This window comes from Gobius niger, assembly GCF_951799975.1.
Source record: "Gobius niger genome assembly, chromosome: 5".
Lineage (NCBI taxonomy): Eukaryota > Metazoa > Chordata > Actinopteri > Gobiiformes > Gobiidae > Gobius > Gobius niger.
In genome coordinates, this window is record NC_136856.1 from 40,123,725 (window position 1) to 40,146,884 (window position 23,160).

General features: G+C 39.8%; 1 protein-coding gene and 1 pseudogene across 2 annotated transcripts in view; both read left to right on the forward strand.

Moving 5' to 3' along the window:
• LOC306962771 (uncharacterized protein) overlaps nucleotides 1–23,160 on the forward strand; it is a 1,040,752-nt gene that overhangs the window by 944,191 nt on the left and 73,401 nt on the right. The gene's annotated exons all lie outside the window — the stretch shown is intronic.
• LOC306963511 (complement C1q subcomponent subunit C-like) lies at nucleotides 4,192–22,327 on the forward strand (annotated as a pseudogene). Its single transcript, XR_013794278.1, has 6 exons — nucleotides 4,192–4,349; nucleotides 7,970–8,140; nucleotides 10,279–10,352; nucleotides 17,136–17,252; nucleotides 19,878–19,964; nucleotides 22,109–22,327. The product of XR_013794278.1 is annotated as a complement C1q subcomponent subunit C-like (transcript).

Sequence of the window (23,160 nt, forward strand, 5' to 3'; positions counted from 1 at the left end):
CGTCATTTTTTTCGTCAATTTTTTGTCACATTTTTGTCATTTTTTCGTAATTTTTTTCGTTAATTTTTGTCATTTTTTGTCATTTTTTCGTCAATTTTTTGTCACATTTTTGTCACATTTTTGTCATTTTTTCGTAAATTTTCTTATCAAATTTCTTCATTTTTGCCACTTTTTCATCCATTTTTCATCACTTTTTGGCCAATGTTTTCTCACTTTTTAGTCCCATTTCCATTATTGTTTTCGTCTCAGTTTTGTCCACGCAGAAAGGCCACCGTGTCTTACGATTTGCAACTATAAAAAAAGTGCTGCATTTTTTTTCATATTAATTCATGCCAGTCTCATCAGTTTCACTTCCTCAAACCGAGCTTGAGAAAGTTCAATGCGAAGCCTCGGGAGGAAAAACGCCTCATCTGTCTGAAGCGAAGGGACTGACCGAGGTGAGTGGAACGCATCGCAGTTCACTATCATCATCAATGTTTTATGATCGGATCTTGGGACGTTTAAAAAGTTAAAGAAACTGATGTTAACGGTGAAGGTTTACACTGTGAATTAGAAATGGTCTTCCTGCCGTTCGTCTTTTACGCCGTCGAGCTGTTTATTCTGCTTGTTTAGACAGATTAAATCATGATTTTAGTTAGATTTCAGTTTTGATTTTGGATTCTTTCACTAAAAAGGGGATTGTGTTTTTTGCTGGTGTTTGGAAATAGTTTCAAACACATCTTAAAGGGACTATACGGAGTTTTAAACTGTTAAAATGAAGTATTTTTTCCTCCCCGACATGTTTCAACAATGTCTCTAAAAAAAAAAAAAAACTGCCTCTAAAATCCTGCGCTCACAAAGGTGTTAATTCGGGTCCGTCATGCACGAGCTTAATGTAGAAGCTGCAGTTACACGTCTGACCTGTGGTGGCAGCAGTGAGTATACAATGGCCCCTTTAAGCACTGACTTACACATTTTTGATTCCGAGAATATTGATATGAAACGGCTCATTGAAAATTGCCCTTACCTTTACTTCCTGGTTCAATCGACACGCAGACACTAAGCCCCTCCCTCACCCATTTCGTCGACTCAAATATTTAGTCTTAATTTTAGTCAAAGTGATATTTTTGTGACTAAAATTGGACTAAAACTAAATTAAAAGTTCCTCATGAGACTAAAACTGTGACTAAAATGTCCAGATATTTGAGTCGACTAAAATCAGACTAAATCAAAATGAAAAGGAGAGACTAAAATCATCCAAACTTGTATTGAGCGTCTGAAAGAGCCTCAGATCATGTTTAAAGGATCAGCTCTGAGCTTTGTTCATGTGGAGCAGAAACATGAAGCAGAGGAACAACATTAAACATGATTAGAATGAAGATTATCAATGCAAAGTCCAATGAATTAGTCTGAAATTTAGTCAAAAAACTAAGACTAAAACTAAATTAAAATATGTTGTCAAAATTAACACTGCCCTCACCTCGCTCAGGGCCGGATCTATGCAGGGGCTCACAGGGGCTGAGCCCAGGGGCCCAGCAGGCTGAGGGGCCCCTGGGAAGAAGGAGAAAAGGAGAGAGTACCCTGTCTCTGTGCAGACTCCCTCACATGTAAGGCGTAATCAGATGACTCTGTACCCAAGACTAAACCAGGACTAAACCAGGACTAAACCAGGTCTAAACCAGGACTAAACCAGGACTAAACCAGGACTAAACCAGGACTAAACCAGGTCTAAACCAGGACTAAACCAGGACTAAACCAGGACTAAACCAGGACTAAACCAGGACTAAACCAGGGCTAAACCAGGTCTAAACCAGGTCTAAACCAGGTCTAAACCAGGTCTAAACCAGGTCTAAACCAGGTCTAAACCAGGACTAAACCAGGTCTAAACCAGGTCTAAACCAGGACTAAACCAGGACTAAACCAGGACTAAACCAGGTCTAAACCAGGTCTAAACCAGTGTTAATTTTGACAACATATTTTATTTTAGTTTTAGTCTTTTGACAAAAATGTAATTTAATTTAATCTAGTTTTAGTCGACTAAATTTCAGACTAATGTAGTGGACTTTGCATTGATAATATTGATTCTAATCATATTTAATGTTGTTCCTCTGCTTCATGTTTCTGCTCCACATGAACAAAGCTCAGAGCTGATCCTTTAAACATGATCTGAGGCTCTTTCAGACGCTCAATACAAGTTTGGATGATTTTAGTCTCTCCTTTTCATTTTTATTTAGTCTGATTTTAGTCGACTCAAATATCTGGACATTTTAGTCATAGTTTTAGTCTCATGAAAAACTTTTAATTTAGTTTTAGTCCAATTTTAGTCACAAAAATATCACTTTGACTAAAATTAAGACTAAATATTTTAGTCGACGAAACTAACACTTTTCTAAACCAGGTCTGAGCTATTTTCTTTGAGTTGACACTTGGGAAAAATCTGTTCCTATTGCTCTATTAAAATGCATGAAAATAAAAAAAGATCTCTGTGAGGGGACCCCCAGACCCCCCTTTTAAATGAGTCCCCCCACCAGTCTGGCAGTAGCAAAGGTTCTTCCGCGAGCGCCACGGAGCTCCATTCAGGGTCATCATGTTTATATTTTTGAAGTGACTTGTGCATGTTCATTCAAAATTCATTCATTTATCCCGTCATTGTAGAGAGAGAGAAATCAGACAGACTACTGTACTGTACTGTACTGTACTGTACTGTATGTATATGGGGGGCCCTGAAAATACTTTAGCCCTGGGGCCCATTTTACTTAAAGAGGGGGTGTTCTGCTTTAAAGAGGGGGTGTTCTGCTTTAAAGAGGGGGTGTTCTGCTTTTGTTCAGGCCCATAGCACCAGTCCATATCTCACTACAATGATGACAAACCTCCTGTTGGTCTGTAAATGCAGTAAATTAGACGAAAAAATGACAAAAATGTGATAAAAATTTGACCAGAAAATGCAAAAAATTGACAAAAAATGACAAAAAATTGACCAAAAAAATACAAAAAATGGACAAAAAAAATTACTAAAATGTGACTAAAAATGACAAAAATGTGATCAAAATGTAAAAACAAAACAAAAAAAAATGTAAAAAATGTGACAAAAATGAGTTGAAAACCCAACAAAAAAATGATGTAAAAAAATCTGACGTGAGGAAAAAGATCCTCTCAGTTCAGGCGGGAGTTAAGAGGTTAAAGAGGGGGTGTTCTGCTTTTGTCAGTCCCACAGCACCAGTCTATATCTCACTACAATGATGACAAACCTTCTGTTGGTCTGTAAATGCAGTAAATCAGAATAACTGCCTTGTATAAAATGTCTCTCTCAAAATGGCTGTAGTGAATGTCTTGAAATAGGCCTCTGTCTCTTTAAGAACCTCTGAGCCTTTAGACACGCCCCCTCCACACGCTGTCTGTGGCATCAGTGGGGAGGGGGACGAAAGCTCGGAGGCGTCTCCAGGAGGTGGGGGCGTTCCTAGGAGGACTCGGGCAAACCTATCCCTAAAATGGCCGCCAGTCAAAAATGTGACAAAAATTGAACAAAAAAGGGACAAAAATTCAACAAAAAAGGGACAAAAATTCAACAAAAAAGTCACAAAAAATTCAACAAAAATTCAACAAAAATGTGAAAAAAAACAACAAAAAAGTGACAAAAATTGAACAAAAAAGTGACAAAAATTGAACAAAAAAGTGACAAAAATTCAACAAAAAAGTGACAAAAATTCAACAAAAATGTGACAAAAATTCAACAAAAAAGTGACAAAAATTCAACAAAAATGTGACAAAAATTCAACAAAAAAGTGACAAAAATTCAACAAAAATGTGACAAAAAATCAACAAAAATGTGACAAAAATTCAACAAAAAAGTGACAAAAACCTATCCCTAAAATGGCCACCATCAGAGTTTTTACAGATGACTCAGAAATACGTGAATGTGCCAAGGCAACACTTCAGCCATGTTTTTAACGAGGGAGTGACAGAAAAACATGATGGAAAGCTTGGAAAAGTCCATTTTGCAGAATACCCCCCCTTTAAATCCAGCCCTGCCCTCGCTTCCCCTTCGCCGCTCGTGACGATTCAAAGATTACTCAAACATGCGCAAAAACATTGTAACAAAGGAAAATGTGTTTATTCTTATTGTAGTCCGTGTTGACTCATTTCCTTAAGCACTAAATGAAAGCTCGTGAGTCGTCTTCTGTGTTCTCATTTGTTTTTGCAGTTGTGCTGAAAATGGGAGGCTCCTATAGGCTGCTGCTGCTGGTGGGCGTGTTCTCTCTGCTGTCAATCATCAGCTGTGGCAACTGTCCGAGAGACGGGCGTCCGGGGAGTGAACGGGGGCCCGGGCCGAGACGGGCGCCCCGGACTCAGGGGGCAGAAGGGAGAGCCAGGTACAGACCGAGGCAGGGCATCAGGGTTAAGGGGAAGTTCCTCCTAAACTAACAACACACCTGGAGGCAGAGGGGGTCACTTTTACTCCGCTACATTTCTATGAAGGCACCAAAGTAAAAGTACATTTGGCCTCTTAACTTTTCCCATTCCTTCTCAATGATAAGCCCTTACAATAGTGGATGCAGTGCACTTTTTGGCCACCAGTATCAAATTGGGGGCGCTGTTTCGCTCTTCCTAAAAGCAAAGTGTTGCTCAGTCTTAATCACAGAGAGCAAAGGTTATTGACATCAACAAAAAGAATCTACGCTGTCCACACTTTCAAAATGGCCTAATATGGCTTTTTTTTTTGTTAAAGGGACTATACGGAGTTTAAAAATGTTAAAATGATGTATTTTCCTCCCCCTACATGTTCCTCCATGTCCTAATGTGTAGAATGAGCTCAGACCTGTTCACCACAACTGCCTCTAAAATCCTGCACTGTCGCTCAGAAAGGTGTTTATTTATTTATTTATTTTTATTTATTTATTTATTTGATAGGGACAATGCATATTGATGAACAGTTGCACATGAGCTCTGTAAATATGCCAGATTATAGCGGGGATGCTAGTTTCTATCTGTAGTCCCGAGGCAGGAAACACATACACAATTTACAATTTACAATTAACATAATGTGACGACAATAAATGCAGTAACAACTAAAAGTGTCACAGGCCTGGTTTTCCTTTAGCCACAGTTTAAAACGGGCTTTAAAAGTGGCCAGAGTTGGAGTCTCTCTGACTGATGAAGGGAGACTGTTCCAGTACCTGGTGCCTTTTACAGAGAGCACAGTCTGTCCAGAGGAGGTTCTCCTGTGTGGAACCTCACAGTCTGTCCAGAGGAGGTTCTCCTGTGTGGAGCCTCACAGTCTGTCCAGAGGAGGTTCTCCTGTGTGGAACCTCACAGTCTGTCCAGAGGAGGTTCTCCTGTGTGGAACCTCACAGTCTGTCCAGAGGAGGTTCTCCTGTGTGGAGCCTCACAGTCTGTCCAGAGGAGGTTCTCCTGTGTGGAACCTCACAGTCTGTCCAGAGGAGGTTCTCCTGTGTGGAACCTCACAGTCTGTCCAGAGGAGGTTCTTCTGTGTGGAGCCTCACAGAGAGCACAGTCTGTCCAGAGGAGGTTCTCCTGTGTGGAGCCTCACAGAGAGCACAGTCTGTCCAGAGGAGGTTCTCCTGTGTGGAGCCTCACAGTCTGTCCAGAGGAGGTTCTCCTGTGTGGAACCTCACAGAGAGCACAGTCTGTCCAGAGGAGGTTCTCCTGTGTGGAGCCTCACAGAGAGCACAGTCTGTCCAGAGGAGGTTCTCCTGTGTGGAGCCTCACAGAGAGCATGGTCTGTCCAGAGGAGGTTCTCCTGTGTGGAACCTCACAGAGAGCACAGTCTGTCCAGAGGAGGTTCTCCTGTGTGGAGCCTCACAGAGAGCACAGTCTGTCCAGAGGAGGTTCTCCTGTGTGGAACCTCACAGTCTGTCCAGAGGAGGTTCTCCTGTGTGGAGCCTCACAGTCTGTCCAGAGGAGGTTCTCCTGTGTGGAGCCTCACAGTCTGTCCAGAGGAGGTTCTCCTGTGTGGAACCTCACAGTCTGTCCAGAGGAGGTTCTCCTGTGTGGAACCTCACAGTCTGTCCAGAGGAGGTTCTCCTGTGTGGAGCCTCACAGTCTGTCCAGAGGAGGTTCTCCTGTGTGGAACCTCACAGAGAGCACAGTCTGTCCAGAGGAGGTTCTCCTGTGTGGAGCCTCACAGTCTGTCCAGAGGAGGTTCTCCTGAGTGGAGCCTCACAGTCTGTCCAGAGGAGGTTCTCCTGTGTGGAACCTCACAGTCTGTCCAGAGGAGGTTCTCCTGTGTGGAACCTCACAGTCTGTCCAGAGGAGGTTCTCCTGTGTGGAACCTCACAGTCTGTCCAGAGGAGGTTCTCCTGTGTGGAACCTCACAGTCTGTCCAGAGGAGGTTCTCCTGTGTGGAGCCTCACAGTCTGTCCAGAGGAGGTTCTCCTGTGTGGAGCCTCACAGTCTCCTCGAGCCGATGCCCTGGTGCCCGTGATCCCACTAACAGATTAACAGTGTTAATTCGGGTCAGAAGTGCCGTCATGCACAAGCTTAATATAGAAGCTGCAGTTACACGTAAGACCTGAGGTGGCAGCAGTGAGCATAAAACTTGCGTCTCGCCCCTTTCACTAATGAATGAGGCAAAGTCACTACAGGCACTAGATACTAACAGTGGACACTGATAAGCACTTGTTTTGCCGTAGTTTTGTAGCGTTTACATCTGTGATCAGACTTTTAGGTTCATGATGAGGCTCAGCAAGTCCCGACTCAGAGGTCACGGCAAGTCCAGACTCACCGACTCACACCGCGATGACAAACAAGCTGCAACCGACACATTAATAACGTCCAAAGACCAGCTTCATGTCTCTCACTCGTATGAGCAGCTCGTACTGTTTAAGATGCCGGGATTGTTTACATTTTGCACTATATTACTGTCATCATGTGGCTGAAATGGTTGATTTTCATAAGTATATTTATAACTATAAGTCGGCTTTTGCCATCGTGAACATTTGTTTTCACGTTATTTGCACACATAGAATAAAATGCTGATGTGTACGGAACAATGTGTTTGCAGTTATATGTGTTTCACGCCTGAAATCACCACAGATATTAGAGCTGCTCGATTATTGAAAAAATAATAATCACGATTATTTTTGTCATAATTGAAATCACGATTATTCAAACGATTATTTGTTGCCTTTAAAAAAAATCCATCAAAAAAGTGACAAAAATCCATCAAAAAAATATAAAAATCCATCAAAAAAGTGACAAAAATCCATAAAAAAAAGACAAAAATCCAGCAGAAAAAAGACAAAAATCCAGCAGAAAAAAGACAAAAATCCATCAAAAAAGTGACAAAAATCCAAAAATTAGAAAAAAAAATGTAAGAAAATAAAAATTGAAAAAAAAAAAAAAAAAAAATTGAAAAAAAATAAAATAATCGATTTTTTGCGATTATGCTAATTTTGTAATCGTTTGCTGTTGTAATCGAAATCGTAATCGAATTTCGATTAATTGCACAGCCCTAACAGATATGCGGTCATTTTAGCTCTCGGAGACAAAAAGTGTGGGCAACCCGGTACAGAGTGTAAATTTAAACACAAATTCACAATTTTTGACACTTTTGCTATAATCGATTTGCATTTTCTACTTTGAATACTTCAGTACTTTCACTTAGGTCATCATTTTTACAACTTTTACTTGTATTGGAGTCATATTTCACCAGTCGTGTCTGTACTAAAGGAATCAACTTTGACGACTGCCTGGAGCCATGTTTCATTCCTGCATTTCTGAGTAATATTGAGTTTATTATTTATCTGAACAGGGAGCATGTGCAATATAAACCATTGTACCCGGGTCTAGAACTCCCCTGCAGTCCCTGGTCAGGCTGATGCCCACAAAGTCACCCCCAAACAGCATGAAAATGATCACACGCCTCACCCACTCTCTCATACACCCCAGTTACACGACATCGTGGGGCCCGGTTTGTTTTAAAACACATGCTGTGTGTGGATCCCTGATGTCTCTCTCTCGCCCCCTGCAGCCCTGGAGGGAAACAGCGTCCCTCTCTCGCTGCAGAAGCTGAAGGGAGATGCGGGCCCTCGCGGCGCTCAGGGGCCCATGGGTCCTAAGGGCTACGGCGGACACCTGGGCCAACCCGGGAAGCCTGGCCCGTCCGGAGAACCAGGCGTCAGAGGAAAGTACATGGGACAAGGTGAGAAATAACGATAACATTACGATATGACTGTACTGCAATGATCGATATGTGACTCTATACAATATGTCACTATTATTAAAGATACCTGCACTTTTTACCCTTTTTATCTTATATATGTTTTATACATTTATAAGCAACTACATCCTTTTCCCCTCTTAACCTCTTAACTCCCATCTGAAGTGAGTTTCAGAAGTTTGATTTCTATTAAAAGTGAAAATAAGTGCCAAAAGTGTGATGAAAACGAGACGTAAACGCAACAAAAATGTGGCAGAAAAGTAACAAAAAAGCAACAAAACATGGCAAATATGCAATAAAACAGGTACAAAAAAGTGACAAAAAAGTGACAAAAAAGTGACAAAAAAGTGACAAAAAGTGACGAAAAAGTGACAAAAAAGTGACAAAAAAGTGACAAAAAAGTGACAAAAAAGTGACAAAAAGTGACAAAAAAGTGACAAAAAGTGACAAAAAAGTGACAAAAAGTGACAAAAAAGCGACAAAAAAGTGACAAAAAAGTGACAAAAATGTAACAAAAAAGTGACAAAAAGTGACAAAAATGTAACAAAAAAGTGACAAAAAAGTGACAAAAAAGTGACAAAAAAGTGACAAAAAAGTGACAAAAATGTAACAAAAAAGTGACAAAACATGGCAAATATGCAATAAAACAGGTACAAAAAAGTGACAAAAAAGTGACAAAAAAGTGACAAAAAAGTGACAAAAAGTGACGAAAAAGTGACAAAAAAGTGACAAAAAAGTGACAAAAAAGTGACAAAAAAGTGACAAAAAGTGACAAAAAAGTGACAAAAAGTGACAAAAAAGTGACAAAAAGTGACAAAAAAGCGACAAAAAAGTGACAAAAAAGTGACAAAAATGTAACAAAAAAGTGACAAAAAGTGACAAAAATGTAACAAAAAAGTGACAAAAAAGTGACAAAAAAGTGACAAAAAAGTGACAAAAAAGTGACAAAAATGTAACAAAAAAGTGACAAAACATGGCAAATATGCAATAAAACAGGTACAAAAATGTAACAAAAAAGTGACAAAAATGCAAAAAAATGCAAAAAAATTGGACAAAAATGTGACAAAAAAGTGACAAAAATGTGACGAAAAAGTGACAAAAAAGTGACAAAAAGTGACAAAAAAGTAACAAAAAAGTGACAAAAAAGCGACAAAAAGTGACAAAAATGGAAAAAAATGGAAAAAAAATGACGAAAATGTGACAAAAATGTGACAGAAAAGTGACAAAAATGTGGCAGAAAAGTGACAAAAATGTGACAAAAATGTAACAAAAAAAGTGACAAAAAAGTGACAAAAAAGTGACAAAAATGTGACAAAAATGTGGCAGAAAAGTGACAAAAATGTGGCAGAAAAGTGACAAAAATGTGACAAAAAAGCGACAAAAAAGTGACAAAAAAGTGACAAAAATGTAACAAAAAAAGTGACAAAAAAGTGACAAAAAAGTGACAAAAAAAGTGACAAAAATGTGACAAAAAAATGCAAAAAAATTGGACAAAAATGTGACAAAAAAGTGACAAAAAAGTGACAAAAAAGCGACAAAAAGTGACAAAAAAGCGACAAAAAGTGACAAAAAAGTGACAAAAATGTGACAAAAATGTGACAAAAAGTGATAAAAAAGTGACAAAAAAGCGACAAAAAGTGACAAAAAAGTGACAAAAATGAAAAAAAATGGAAAAAAAGTGACGAAAATGTGACAAAAATGTGGCAAAAAAGTGACGACACGGCAACAACACGGTCTTAGCTTTCAAATGCACCGCTGCTCTGGCCTATAGGCTGTGAGCGCCAGTCAAGAAGTTTTCAGATTTGGGTAAAGCTGAATTGCAGAGAATGCGTTTGGTTCAGACGGGAGTTAAGAGGTTAAATAAATAAATGATCGCGGAGTCACTCTCTGAAAATGCCCCAAACGATCATTTATCTTTCATTAACACGCACGACTTCATCAAACGTATCGATATCGGCAGAAAAAGTGTCTGCATCGTATCGTAATATCGCGATACATCACAAAATCGATATATCGTCGCACCCAGAATACTTCGTTTTAACAGCGGGTGTCGGTGAGAGCCAAAGACACATTAAGTATTTCCTCACATTTCAGTGAAGTCTCTTTGTTTTCTGTTTCAGCGGCGGCGGCGGTGCACAAACACAGCACCTTCTCAGTGACCCGGGACAGCGACAGCTACCCCACCTATGGACAGGTACCGCACTTTCACTCCACAATCATCCTCTGGGACAGGTACCGCACTTTCACTCCATAATCATCCTCTGGGACAGGTACCGCACTTTCACTCCACAATCATCCTCTGGGACAGGTACCGCACTTTCACTCCATAATCATCCTCTGGGACAGGTACCGCACTTTCACTCCACAATCATCCTCTGGGACAGGTACCGCACTTTCACTCCATAATCATCCTCTGGGACAGGTACCGCACTTTCACTCCACAATCATCCTTTGGGACAGGTACCGCACTTTCACTCCACAATCATCCTCTGGGACAGGTACCGCACTTTCACTCCACAATCATCCTCTGGGACAGGTACCGCACTTTCACTCCACAATCATCCTCTGGGACAGGTACCGCACTTTCACTCCACAATCATCCTCTGGGACAGGTACCGCACTTTCACTCCATAGTCATCCTCTGGGACAGGTACCGCACTTTCACTCCACAATCATCCTCTGGGACAGGTACCGCACTTTCACTCCACAATCATCCTCTGGGACAGGTACCGCACTTTCACTCCACAATCATCCTCTGGGACAGGTACCGCACTTTCACTCCATAATCATCCTCTGGGACAGGTACCGCACTTTCACTCCACAATCATCCTCTGGGACAGGTACTGCACTTTCACTCCATAGTCATCCTCTGGGACGACACCTTTAACCAGAGGGTCGTCGACTACATTGTTCTTGTCTGCATTAACAGTTCTAGTTCGATTCTGAGTTCATTTCCATCACATTTTTCACAAGTTGTCATAATGTACAGTGGTTTGCAAAAGTATCTGCTCATTAACTTTTCGAACTTTCACACTATGGACCATAAACGTAAATATATTTAGTTGAAATTTTATGTGAACGACAAACACTAAGAGACGCACAATCGTGAAGTGAAATGAAGTTCGTAGATAAAGCCACATGTGTGCAGAGCAGGGGCGGGACTCTGACCAGCCTGCCCCAAATTAGCGTAAATGTGACACTTCCACGAATACATATTTTGTGTGTGTTTTGTGTGTAGCATTTGAAAGCTAAGACCCACAAAACTGATCTTTTTCCTTGCGTTGTTGCTGTGTTGTGTCACCTTTTTGTTTTGTTTTTTATTCTTTTATTTATTTATTTATTTATTTATTTTTTGTCACATTTTTGTCACATTTTTGTCATTTTGTTGGTCATTTTTTGTCACATTTTTTCATCAATTTTTCATCAAATTTTTGTCACTTTTTGGTCAATTTCTTGTAATTTTTTGTCCATTTCTTGTGACATTTTTGTGACATTTTTCCCACTTTTTCAACAATTTTTCGTCACTTTTTTGTCAATGTTTTTGTCACTTTTTCGTCACATTTCCATCATTGTTTTCGTCTCAGTTTTGTTGCTATTTTCACACCTTTTTCCCAGAAGCTTTTGGATTGGGGTAAAGCCAAACTGGAGAAAATGTGCTCGGTTCAGTTGGGAGTTAAGGGGTTAAAAAAAATTTGTTGTGTTTTTCTCACGTTTTTGTAGTTTTTTTCTTCTTTTTTCCGTGTTTTTCTCACGTTTTTGTTGACTTTTCATCCTCTTTTTCTCGCTATTTTGAGGCTTTTCTTTTCAGCTTTTAGATTTGGGTAAAGCTCGGTTGAGGCGGGACCAGTGGCCCTTCTGTGCTCTTCCAGAATGGACACATGGCCAGTCCGCCCCTGGTGCAGTGTACGATTAATAGTTGTTCTGTGGACAGTTTCCCCCACCTGAGCGTTGTCTCTCTGCAGTTCATCCAGGGTCATCACAGGCGTCTCTGTAACAGCTGTGGTCAGTGCTGTCCTTGTTCGGTCAGTGAGTTTAGGAGGACGGCCGGGTCTTGGTAGGTTTGCAGTGACGCCAGACTCTTTCCATTCCTGGATGGTGAATTTAATGGAAAACTGAGAGATGTTAAAGCTTTGGAATCTTTTTCTGAGCGAACCCAGCTTTATACTTCTCAGTATCTTCATCCCGGGCCTGTCTGCTGTGTTCTTGGACTTCATGATGCTTCTGCTCCACAATAGTCTCTTAATCCCTTAACTTCCACCTGAACAGAGCACATTTTCTCCAGTTTGGCTTTACCCCAATCCAAAAGCTTCTGGAAAAATGGAGTGAAAATATTAAGGCGGAACTGAACTGACATCAAATTACACACAGGACTCTATTTACTCATCACATGTGATCATTCAGAAATCTTCATTCAACTTCTGAAGGAAATCTGTTGTAGGGCTGCTCGATTATTGAAAAAATAATAATCACGATTATTTTTGTCATAATTGAAATCACGATTATTCAAACGATTATTTGTTGCCTTTAAAAAAATCCATGAAAAACGTAACAAAAATCCATCAAAAAAGTGACAAAAATCCATCAAAAAAGTGACAAAAATCCATCAAAAAAGTGTCAAAAATCCATCAAAAAAGTGTAAAAAATCCATAAAAAAAGTGACAAAAATCCATCAAAAAAATGACAAAAATCCATCAAAAAAGTGACAAAAATCCAGCAAAAAATTGTCAAAAATCCAGCAAAAAAGTGACAAAAATCCAGCAAAAAAGTGACAAAAATCCAGCAAAAAAGTGACAAAAATCCAGCAAAAAAAGTGACAAAAATCCAGCAAAAAATGACAAAAATCCGTCAAAAAAATACAAAAATCCATTAAAAAAGTGACAAAAATCCATTAAAAAAGTGACAAAAATCCATTAAAAAAGTGACAAAAATCCATTAAAAAAGTGACAAAAATCCATCAAAAAAGTGACAAAAATCCATTAAAAAAGTGACAAAAATCCATCAAAAAAATACAAAAATCCATTAAAAAAGTGACAAAAATCCAACAGAAAAAAGACAAAAATCAATCAAAAAAATACAAAAATCCATTAAAAAAGTGACAAAAATCCAGCAAAAAAATGACAAAAATCCGTCAAAAAAAGTGACAAAAATCCAGCAAAAAAATAACAAAAATCCAGCAAAAAAATAACAAAAATCCAGCAAAAAAATTCAAAAATCCATTAAAAAAGTGACAAAAATCCAGCAAAAAAGTGACAAAAATCCAGCAAAAAAAGTGACAAAAATCCAGCTAAAAATGACAAAAATCCGTCAAAAAAATACAAAAATCCATTAAAAAAGTGACAAAAATCCATTAAAAAAGTGACAAAAATCCAGCAGAAAAAAGACAAAAATCCATCAAAAAAGTGACAAAAATCCATTAAAAAAGTGACAAAAATCCATTAAAAAAGTGACAAAAATCCAGCAAAAAAATAACAAAAATCCAGCAAAAAAATACAAAAATCCAGCAGAAAAAAGACAAAAATCCGTCAAAAAAATACAAAAATCCATTAAAAAAGTGACAAAAATCCATTAAAAAAGTGACAAAAATCCATCAGAAAAAAGACAAAAATCCATCAAAAAAGTGACAAAAATCCATTAAAAAAGTGACAAAAATCCATTAAAAAAGTGACAAAAATCCAGCAAAAAAATAACAAAAATCCAGCAAAAAAATACAAAAATCCAGCAAAAAAATAACAAAAATCCAGCAAAAAAATTCAAAAATCCATTAAAAAAGTGACAAAAATCCAGCAAAAAAGTGACAAAAATCCAGCAAAAAAAAGTGACAAAAATCCAGCAAAAAATGACAAAAATCCGTCAAAAAAATACAAAAATCCATTAAAAAAGTGACAAAAATCCATTAAAAAAGTGACAAAAATCCAGCAGAAAAAAGACAAAAATCCATCAAAAAAGTGACAAAAATCCATTAAAAAAGTGACAAAAATCCATTAAAAAAGTGACAAAAATCCAGCAAAAAAATAACAAAAATCCAGCAAAAAAATACAAAAATCCAGCAGAAAAAAGACAAAAATCCGTCAAAAAAATACAAAAATCCATTAAAAAAGTGACAAAAATCCATTAAAAAAGTGACAAAAATCCATCAGAAAAAAGACAAAAATCCATCAAAAAAGTGACAAAAATCCATTAAAAAAGTGACAAAAATCCATTAAAAAAGTGACAAAAATCCAGCAAAAAAATAACAAAAATCCAGCAAAAAAATACAAAAATCCATCAAAAAAGTGACAAAAATCCAGCAAAAAATGACAAAAATCTGTCAAAAAAATACAAAAATCCATTAAAAAAGTGACAAAAATCCATTAAAAAAGTGACAAAAATCCATTAAAAAAGTGACAAAAATCCATTAAAAAAGTGACAAAAATCCATCAAAAAAATACAAAAATCCATTAAAAAAGTGACAAAAATCCAACAGAAAAAAGACAAAAATCAATCAAAAAAATACAAAAATCCATTAAAAAAGTGACAAAAATCCAGCAAAAAAATGACAAAAATCCGTCAAAAAAAGTGACAAAAATCCGTCAAAAAAATAACAAAAATCCAGCAAAAAAATACAAAAATCCAGCAAAAAAATAACAAAAATCCAGCAAAAAAATTCAAAAATCCAGCAAAAAAGTGACAAAAATCCAGCAAAAAAGTGACAAAAATCCAGCAAAAAAAGTGACAAAAATCCAGCAAAAAATGACAAAAATCCGTCAAAAAAATACAAAAATCCATTAAAAAAGTGACAAAAATCCAGCAAAAAATGACAAAAATCCGTCAAAAAAATACAAAAATCCATTAAAAAAGTGACAAAAATCCATTAAAAAAGTGCCAAAAATCCAGCAGAAAAAAGACAAAAATCCATCAAAAAAGTGACAAAAATCCATTAAAAAAGTGACAAAAATCCATTAAAAAAGTGACAAAAATCCAGCAAAAAAATAACAAAAATCCAGCAAAAAAATACAAAAATCCAGCAAAAAAGTGACAAAAATCCAAAAATTAAAAATTAGAAAAAAAAATGTAAAAAAAAAATATTGAATTTTTTTTTTTTTTTTTAAATAAATATAATCAATTTTTTGCGATTATGCTAATTTTGTAATCGTTTACTGTTGTAATCGATTAATTGCACAGCCCTAATCTGTTGCACTAAAAGGAAAGGGGGGGGGCGGCACTTATGCACATCCCACATTTCAGATTTGTATTAAGACACCACAACACAGTACACAAATACACACAACAAAAGGCTCCAATGAACTCAGTCTGTGTCTTTCACATAAAATTTTGCTTAAATATATTTATGTTTATGGTCCATAGTGTTTTGCAAGCCACTGTACATACAGCACTTTTCTTTATATATGGAAACACATTGGCTAAAATGAATAATAATGTGGGCATGGTCATATGATGACTATATTACTGCAGTATTTATATTGAACTCTGTTATTAGACACTTTTGGGACATTTCTTAATTGGCTTGTTGTGCGGTGTGGCTATGCTAGTTCCTCTGACCTGAAGGTGTGAGCGCCTGGACTTCCTGTCCGTTTTCTTTTCCTGGAATAATAATCATATTTTCTAAAGATTATGTTGTGAGCGGTGAGTTCCCGGTAGACGATCATTTACTGTGAGTTCAAATCATGATGTAACAAGTTCAGATCGGAGACGCCTGTGATCATGAAGGATTGATAGTTTGTCTTGAAGCTAAAGGCTAACATGCTATAAAAGAATATATATAAAGGCACTATTTCAAGTTGTGTAATGCATTAACCCCTTAACTCCCGCCTGAACCGAGCACGTTTTCTCGACGAAAACAATGATGGAAATGTGGCAAAAATGTCACAAAAATGTCACAAAAATGTCACAAAAAATGACGAAAAATGACGAAAGAATTACAAAAACTGTGACAAACTGTGACAAAATGTGACAAGAAATTGACAAAAAAAAAAAAAAAAAAAGTGACCAAAAAATGACAAAAAAGTGACAAAAATGATGAAAAAAAAAATCTGATGACGTGAGGAAAAAAGATCCTCTCGGTTCAGGCGGGAGTTAAGAGGTTAAATTAGCCTTTAGCTTCAAGACAAACTCACTGATCCTCACAAACATAAACGTCTCCTCTATGGAGATATTTCTACCAGAAACTCACTGGTCTGAGCTCATCTTAATGGAAATGAATACGAACAGGAAGTACTAGCGCCCACAGCTTCAGCTCACAGGAACTAGCGTAGCCGCATTGTGCAACAAGCCGATTGGGATGCCCCCTGAAAGGAAAAAAAAAAACACAGTCAAATTTGCCTCATTGCCCTCCTGTGTTTGATATTGTTTTGAAATACTTAAAGGAACAGGCCACCGTTTTTCCACACTGAGATATGTTCTTACCTGAGCTGTGACGAGTTCTTTAGGACCTGTCTGATCTTCAGTCACGTAAACACAGCGCAGACGGCGTTAGCATTTAGCCTCTCCCTCTCTCCTCTATAGCTCCAAAACAGGTCAAGATAGAAGCTACCAAGCTCTTCCACGTTTCCCCTATTTAAATATGGTTACGTGAAGTGTTCCACTACAAAGTATAATTACACACAATTAAACAATGTGGATTTTCTAAGCGGATAAAAGGGGGAACTATATTGTAAGGCGTAATAATACCAGGAGTAGTTCGAAATCCACGCAGTAAAGTGAAGATTACTGCGTGGATTTCGAACTGGTCAAAGCTAAGGTAAGAACATATCTCAGTATGTAAAAACGCATGCTGTTCCTTTAAGTTTTGACTCCGCTATTGACTGGGTTTGGCCCAAGTTCAGGCATAATTCTGTCCCAGACCTGGATTCCATCTTGTGGTTCTCGGAAAGCGAAGTCATGTCATGTGTGGTGCTCGGTGTGGAACATCTGGGAGCGTGTGTGGTGCTCGGTGTGAAACATCTGGGAGCCGTAACCAGTTCTCTGTGTTGATTTGAAGGTGGTGATGTTCGAGAAGTTTGTGGTCAATGAGCATGCAGACTTCAGCCTTCAGAGCGGCCGCTTCACCTGCAGCATCCCCGGAGTTTACTACTTCACCTTCTCCTCTAAGGCCAAGGTTCAAGCAGTTTTGATCACATGATTTACTGGACTCTAAACCTTTAAAGGATCTGTATCCTGCTCTTTTAGCCATCCCACAGTAAAGTATAGGCATGTATATCATATATTGCACCTCTACCGCTAGGGAGCCCGGAAGACAAGACGCTTCGATTCAGTTAACTCCGCCCCCTCTCTCCTTATAAGGAGTTGACATCTGCAACACAGCTTCATTAATGGCTAACACACACGCTAACACACAAGCTAACCCACATGCTAACATGCATGCTAATACACTCGCTAACACACAAGCTAACCCACATGCTAATACACTCGCTAATACACCAACTAACTCGCATGCTAACACACACGCTAACACACACGCTAACACACAAGCAAACACGCATGCTAACACACACGCTAACACATACGCTAAAACACTCGCTAACACACACGCTAACACGCATGCTAACACACACGCTAACACACAAGCAAACACGCATGCTAACACACACGCTAACACACACGCTAACACACACGCTAACACACATGCTAACACATACGCTAACACACGCTAACACGCATGCTAACACACACGCTAACACAGACGCTAACACGCATGCTAACACACACGCTAACACATAAGCAAACACGCATGCTAACACACACGCTAACACATACGCTAACACACACGCTAACACACATGCTAACACGCATGCTAACACACACGCTAACACATACGCTAACACACATGCTAACACACATGCTAACACATACGCTAACACACGCTAACACGCATGCTAACACACACGCTAAAACACATGCTAACACACATGCTAACACATACGCTAACACACGCTAACACGCATGCTAACACACACGCTAACACACAAGCAAACACGCATGCTAACACACACGCTAACACATACGCTAACACACACGCTAACACATACGCTAACACACACGCTAACACACACGCTAACACACACGCTAACACACAAGCAAACACGCATGCTAACACACACGCTAACACACATGCTAACACGCATGCTAAAACACTCGTTAACACACACGCTAACACGCATGCTAACACACACGCTAACACATACGCTAACACACACGCTAACACACATGCTAACACATACGCTAACACACGCTAACACGCATGCTAACACACACGCTAACACACAAGCAAACACGCATGCTAACACACACGCTAACACACATGCTAACACACATGCTAACACATACGCTAACACACACGCTAACACGCATGCTAACACACACGCTAACACACAAGCAAACACGCATGCTAACACACTCGCTAACACACACGCTAACACGCATGCTAACACACACGCTAACACATACGCTAACACACACGCTAACACATACGCTAACACACATGCTAACACGCATGCTAACACACACGCTAACACACATGCTAACACACATGCTAACACATACGCTAACACACACGCTAACACGCATGCTAACACACACGCTAACACACAAGCAAACACGCATGCTAACACACTCGCTAACACACACGCTAACACGCATGCTAACACACACGCTAACACATACGCTAACACACACGCTAACACACACGCTAACACATACGCTAACACACACGCTAACACATACGCTAACACACATGCAAACACGCATGCTAACACACTCGCTAACACATACGCTAACATGCATGCTAGCACACTCGCTAATACACACGCTAACACACACGCTAACATGCATGCTAATACACAAGCTAACACACAAGCAAACGCGCATGCTAACACACACGCTAACACACTTGCTAGCACACAACCTAACACGCACGCTAACACACACGCTAACACACAAGCTAACACGTATGCTAACACACTCGCTAACACACAAGCTAACCCGTGCTTTGACTCACCGTTGGTTATAAAGGTTAATCCACTTTAAGAAGCTTCACAAACTTCCATCAGAGACAGTCACAGAAAAACACTATTCTGGTGAAAGTCGCTGAATCCTGGAGCGAAATTCCAACTCCTGGCGAGCGGCCTCTTCTTTAGGAAGAGTTGAATAAAGTCCTGACCTCTCGCAGCCAAACGTGCTTTTCTCCGTGACATTATCGTTAGGTAAGAAAAAAGAACAGGCGTTTCCAGAGCAGGTTAGAAAGAGCTCCTTCTTCACATCCTTCAGTGCAAACATGACATTTTATTTAAATTAGTTTTATTAATTAAACTCAGGCCGTAAGGAATGACATTACAGAAGTTGTGATCTTCAACTCAGACAGCAGGATCCAGGAGGGTTGCTGAGAACTGCGTGAATGAAGCCACAAACCACTCTGGGGGTGTTTTTGATAAGGAAATAACACAACAACATCGATTTTGCATGATATAGGTCCTTCAAGAACAGAACATTCTTAAAGGGCTGCATTGTCAGCCTCCCTAAAGCTTTTAAAATCTCAGCTTTCCTGCTTAGGTGAAGACTTTCTCTCCCCTCCCTGTTCAGATGTTCTGTGGGCTTAGAATATCATGGGTTTTCTCCACATGAGTAATGAAATGCTGAAGACAAATGCTAATGCTAATGCTAATGCTAATGCTCTGAATAAAGCTCAACACTGACTTTGAGTCGTCCTGTGTTTGGTGTTTCGCAGGTGACCATGTGTCTGTCCATCAACAGCAACGCTCTCGATATCAATGACGGAGTGGCTTTCTGCGACTCGAACCGCAACTTCGACCAGGTCTGACCCTGTAGAGCATCTGCAGCAGCTCCACATTCAGCACTTTCTGAATCCTTCTGATTCTGAATGAGTCCATGGTTTGAACAGTCAGACGTGTGGTGTGCTGGAGTCTTACCCCGAAATAACGAATGTCAGTAAGGCTGCGTCTGAAACCATCACATCACAGCCTCTAAGCTCTAACACCAGCATCTAAGTCCTTAACCTTTCATGGGGCGACTGTTAGATCTGTGCAGTTCAGGAACTAGAGCTTCAGCTGCATTTGCACAATCCGTCCTTAAACAGGGGAAAGGGAAGTGACATCACCAGTGGCTTATGGGACGGCACATAGCTCCTAATCACCCGTTAGTTAGCACCAGAGGTCCCTATGCTAAAGTGGCTATGATAGTTAGCACCAGAGGTCCCTATGCTAAAGTGGCTATGATAGTTAGCACCAGAGGTCCCTATGCTAAAGTGGCTATGATAGTTAGCATCAGAGGTCCCTATGCTAAAGTGGCTATGATAGTTAGCACCAGAGGTCCCTATGCTAAAGTGGCTATGATAGTTAGCACCAGAGGTCCCTATGCTAAAGTGGCTATGATAGTTAGCATCAGAGGTCCCTATGCTAAAGTGGCCATGATAGTTAGCACCAGAGGTCCCTATGCTAAAGTGGCTATGATAGTTAGCATCAGAGGTCCCTATGCTAAAGTGGCTATGATAGTTAGCATCAGAGGTCACTATGCTAAAGTGGCTATGATAGTTAGCACCAGAGGTCCCTATGCTAAAGTGGCTATGATAGTTAGCATCAGAGGTCCCTATGCTAAAGTGGCTATGAGAGTTAGCATCAGAGGTCACTATGCTAAAGTGGCTATGAGAGTTAGCATCAGAGGTCACTATGCTAAAGTGGCTATGATAGTTAGCATCAGAGGTCACTATGCTAAAGTGGCTATGATAGTTAGCATCAGAGGTCCCTATGCTAAAGTGGCTATGATAGTTAGCACCAGAGGTCCCTATGCTAAAGTGGCTATGATAGTTAGCACCAGAGGTCCCTATGCTAAAGTGGCTATGATAGTTAGCATCAGAGGTCCCTATGCTAAAGTGGCTATGATAGTTAGCATCAGAGGTCACTATGCTAAAGTGGCTATGATAGTTAGCACCAGAGGTCCCTATGCTAAAGTGGCTATGATAGTTAGCATCAGAGGTCCCTATGCTAAAGTGGCTATGAGAGTTAGCATCAGAGGTCACTATGCTAAAGTGGCTATGAGAGTTAGCATCAGAGGTCACTATGCTAAAGTGGCTATGATAGTTAGCATCAGAGGTCACTATGCTAAAGTGGCTATGATAGTTAGCATCAGAGGTCCCTATGCTAAAGTGGCTATGATAGTTAGCACCAGAGGTCCCTATGCTAAAGTGGCTATGATAGTTAGCATCAGAGGTCACTATGCTAAAGTGGCTATGATAGTTAGCATCAGAGGTCCCTATGCTAAAGTGGCTATGATAGTTAGCATCAGAGGTCCCTATGCTAAAGTGGCTATGATAGTTAGCATCAGAGGTCCCTATGCTAAAGTGGCTATGATAGTTAGCACCAGAGGTCCCTATGCTAAAGTGGCTATGATAGTTAGCATCAGAGGTCCCTATGCTAAAGTGGCTATGATAGTTAGCATCAGAGGTCCCTATGCTAAAGTGGCTATGATAGTTAGCATCAGAGGTCCCTATGCTAAAGTGGCTATGATAGTTAGCATCAGAGGTTCCTATGCTAAAGTGGCTATGATAGTTAGCATCAGAGGTTCCTATGCTAAAGTGGCTATCATAGTTAGCATCAGAGGTCCCTATGCTAAAGTGGCTATGATAGTTAGCATCAGAGGTTCCTATGCTAAAGTGGCTATGATAGTTAGCATCAGAGGTTCCTATGCTAAAGTGGCTATCATAGTTAGCATCAGAGGTCCCTATGCTAAAGTGGCTATGATAGTTAGCATTGAGGCTCCTCCCCTAACTCCTTCCTAACTGACAGACCAACTCGGAAGCATCTTGTCATGGCGGCGCTGACGCACATCCGGTTTGGCGTAAGAGCTCTTACCGATCTGCTCGTTTCGGACGCAGCCTATTTCTACTGGCGTTTGACCTCTTGACGCTGTGCCTCATTCTCCGTGTCTCTCTCTGATTGGCAGGTGTTGACGGGGGGCGTGGTCCTTCAGCTGAAGGTGGGAGACCAGGTTTGGCTCAAGTCGGTCCGGGACTTTCAGGGGAACACGGACTTGCAAGACAAGAAAGCCAAACAAATCATCTTCAGTGGCTTCCTGCTCTTCTGAAAGCTTTACGCAAACGCTCAATAAAATGCTGATCCAAAATTCAACAGATTTGTTCGGTGTCATGCTTTTCAATAAAGTTTCAAAGCACAAACGTGAATGAATTATTTTAAAGGGACTGTACGGAGTTTTAAAATGTTAAAATTGGCTACAGGTCTTTGAATGTCATAAATAATATTACACCATGGTCTGGGTGATACTGGACTCTGATTGGCTGGTGCATTATTTTGGTGTAACCGCACACGTAGTCCGGTAGTTAAATCACTGGGATGTCACTCCGCTGTGGCGTCGCCATAGCAACGCCTGACACAGCTGAATCAGATAAAGGCGTAATTAGTGACTGACAGGAACGTCTGAGATGGATTTAGTGTTTGCTAAATGTTTGTAGAGGAGAGTGAGCAGCTAGGTTAGCTACTGTTAATAACATATGAGCTTTACATTTCTATTGGAAACGGTTAAGGCTATTCATCATTTTCAGGCGTACATAAAATGATCCTGCATTGAAGCATATTTGTCTGGATTAGTAAAGTCAAACATAAAAGTTTGAGTTGGGGGGGCCCAGGTGTGAGCGACTCCACCGCAGCTGTTTCCATAAACAGTTGAGCTGGTTGAGCTAGCTAGCTTTAGCTTCAGGTTAAACCTTGTAAAAGGTAAATAACTCCTGCCCACGAGTGCCGCATATCGGTGTTTACTTCCAGGGAAAAGTGTTTCCGGGTTAGTCCTGTTGTGTTGTGATTCTGTGCTGATGTTGTGTCGTTGAGCCTGACTGAGATCCTCGTAATAGCTGCGGAGAATGACTCGCTCTGAGACCAGCCTTCAGTGACCGGCTAATAACCCACACAAAATAGTCCCGTAGTCTGGCAGATTTAGTGACTTTAGTCAATGAAAAACACATGTATTATAAATGTTAGGTT